Genomic DNA, 3,719 nt, shown 5'->3' on the forward strand with positions numbered 1-3,719 from the left:
TACATACAATAACTAAGAAAATGCCATGAAGGCTACGTTGAACAGTTTGATGAGAATATTTCAGATTGTATATGAAATCAGCACATTGTACCCTTTGATTGCACTAATGTACACAGCTATGATCTAACAAGAAAAAATAAAATAAAATAAAATAAAAAAATAAAGTGAATGTAGATGTTTGGAGAAAAAAAAGACATGAAACTATAAAAACATTAGAAGAGAGTACAGGGAAAATGCTTGAACAATTTGGCCTAGGAGAATTTTTTATGAGGCAATTGAAGCAACACCAAAAATATATTACTGGGATCTTATCAAACCAAAAGCACAGCCAAGAGCACAGTAAGTAAAGCAAAGGTCTGATAACCAGAATCCACAGAGAGCTCAAATTAATTAATAATAAAAGAACAAATAACTACATTTCTATGTGGGCAACAGACTTGAACAGAAACTTCTCTGAAGAAGACAGGCGCATGGCCTACAAACACATGAAAAAATGCTCATCTTCTTTAATCATCAGAGAAATGCAAATCAAAACCACTTTGAGATATAATCTAACACCAGTAAGATTAGCCTACATAACAAAATCCCAAAACTACAGATGTTGGCGTGGATGCAGAGGGAAGGGAATACCTCTACACTGCTGGTAGGAATGTAAGCTAACACGGCCTTTTTGGAAAGATGTTTGGAAAACACTCAAGGAACTAAAAGTGGACCTACCATTTGATCCTGCAATTCCTCTATGAGGTGTTTACCCAGATGATCAAAAATTATTTTACAACAAAGACATTTGCACTAGAATGTTTATTGCAGCCCAATTCATAATTGCCTAGTCATGGAAGCAGCCCAAGTGCCCATTGACCCATGAATGGATTAACAAATTGTGTTATATGTACACCATGAAATACTATGCAGCCATAAAAAAGATGGAAACTTCACATCTTTTCCATTTACCTGGATGGAGCTGGAACATACCCTTCTTAATAAAGTATCTCAAGAATGGGGAAACAAAGTATCCAATGTATTCAATACTACTATGAAATCAGTATATAATCATCTATACATTCATAGGAATAGTAAAACATAAGTCCAGAAAGAAGGAGGGAAGAGGAAGGAGAGGGGAAGGGAGGGGGAGGCTGGGAGGAGGGAGGGTATTTGTGTGGCCCTAGCCTAAGGTACATAATGCAATGATACATTTCTAAACTATTAAGAATAGAGTATGAACGTCTTGCCACAACAAATAAGTAAATGAGGAGATGGTTATATTAATAAGTTATATGTAAACATTCCACATTGTATATCAAATCAGCATATTGTACCACATAAATGAATTAATGAACACAGTTGTGATTTAATAAAGAAATAAAAAAAAGAGTTTGAGTTCATTGTGAGCTATGATGCCACAGCATTCTACTGAGGGCAACAAATTCAAGATGTTAGACTGAAATGCAAGGGATAGGCAGATATTTAAATTAAGGCAGAGATATGCAGATATTTTTCTTTTGGGCCAATGTTATACAGGTAAGTCTCCAATTTCAAGGGCTCTTTGTGCTGGTCATTTTCTCCTTATCCTTCTAAATCCACCTTCAACACCTTCACTTGTGCCCTAGAAAGCTGGCCTTCATTCACTATGTCAATGGGCTTTCTCAACCTTTGGTTTGTTGTTGAAAATCACCTGCAGAGGATCAAAGGGCAGGAGGAAAGGAAAGTCAGAGTGTATAATCCTCTAACTCAAACCTGCCAATCTGTAGACCTCCTAGAGGCCACCTAGACCCCTCCCAGATGTCTCTCCCCTACAGCTAAAGCTCCCTTTCCAGATACCAGGAATGCCCCCATCCCCAATCCCTTCAAGTTTACAAATATAATAACTTGATACTGTTATAGTAGGGGTGTGCATAACATTCTATATTTCCTTAACTTTGTCCATAGCCATGCTGAAAAGTCCTTCTACTAAGGTAGCCTCAATTACTCCATTTATTCCTGTTAGGAACTTGACTAATTCACTGTATATCTTCAAGTCTCTCCGCTAATATTCACCCAAGCGATAAAGAGAGCCACTGTAACAAATGGGGAAAAATAGAAAGGAAAATTCTTAGAGCACAATTAAAAGGGCAGAATAGGATGAGAAACAGCACATCTCTTGGTCACTTGGTTTTGCCAGGAAGCTGCTCTCAATTCTGTGTCTCAGTTAACACCCTTCTTTGACTCTTTGGAGAATTTGAATGCATCGTAGTTGATCTGCCCAGAAAGCAATTGATGAGGAAACTTTCTCTGGATGTCTTTGTTCATGAGCCTGAGGAATTAGTAAACACAGCATACACCCAATAAAATCCCCACACACAGTTTGGGCAAATAATAAGGTAAAAGCATTTTCTTATTAAAGTTATGATTAGATTTACCACATCTAATCATAACAATCTCACCAGGGAGAAAAGTAAGCAAGTCTGGGTTATGCACCATTACCTGCCAAAGCCAGAATTCTCTTAAAGAGAAAAAAAAGCCCAAGTAAGCAATAGTATATTTTTGGAATACACACTTTGCCCAAAGAATTTGGCCCAAAGTGAAACTTACCTGACAAGCATCTGCTTAATCACCAACTTGAATTGCATTTCCAAAGCTAATGAAGCTTAGACTTCAAGGTCCCTCACTTGAACCCCTTCCAATGCTCTGGGAAGAACCCTGAAATTTGTCTACATTGTCAATATGTGTTTATAATATTTGCCAAAATAAGAATTTTAATCACAGTTGGTTAACACTTTTCTTTCCACTCTGCTATTCCAATCATTAAACTTCCTTCTGTGTTTGATAAAGTTTGAATGGCTACAGGCATTTTTGCCATTTGCCTAAGCAGAAGGTCAGTCAGGAACATACTTATTTTTTTGTTTTGTTTTGTTTTGTTTTTTTTAATTGAATCATAGCTGTGTACATTGATATGATCATGGGGCATCATTCACTAGCTTCACAGACCGTTTACCAAGTTTCACATATACCCTTGTAAGATGCACCGCTGGTGGAATCCCACCAGTCCCCTTCCCTCTACCCACCTCCCCCCTCCCTCCCCTCCCTTTCCCCCTTCCCCCTATTCTTAGGTTGTAACTGGGTTATAGCTTTCATGTGAAAACCCTAAATTAGTCTCATAGTAGGGCTGAGTACATTGGGTACTTTCTCTTCCATTCTTGAGATACTTTACTAAGAAGAATACGTTCCAGCTCCATCCATGTAAACATGAAAGAGGTAAAGTCTCCATCTTTCTTTAAGGCTGCATAATATTCCATGGTGTACATATACCACAATTTATTAATCCATTCATGGATCTATGGGCAACTGGGCTTCTTCCATGACTTAGCAATTATGAATTGGGCTGCAATAAACATTCTGGTACAAATATCTTTGTTATGACATGATTTTTGGTCTTCTGGGTATATGCCCAGTAGAGGGATTACAGGATTGAATGGCAGATCTATTTTTAGATCTCTAAGTGTTCTCCATATCTCTTTCCAAAGGAATGTATTAATTTGCACTCCCACCAGCAGTGCAAAAGTGTTCCCTTTTCTCCACATCTGTACCAACATCTCTGGTCTTGGGATTTTGTGATATAGGCTAGTCTCACTGGAGTTAGATGGTATCTCAAAGTAGTTTTGATTTGCATTTCTCTGATGATTAAAGATGATGAGCATTTTTTCATATGTCTGAAGGCCGCACGCCTGTCTTCTTCAGAGAAG

The sequence above is a fragment of the Nycticebus coucang genome, chromosome 9 (assembly GCF_027406575.1).
Source record: "Nycticebus coucang isolate mNycCou1 chromosome 9, mNycCou1.pri, whole genome shotgun sequence".
NCBI lineage: Eukaryota > Metazoa > Chordata > Mammalia > Primates > Lorisidae > Nycticebus > Nycticebus coucang.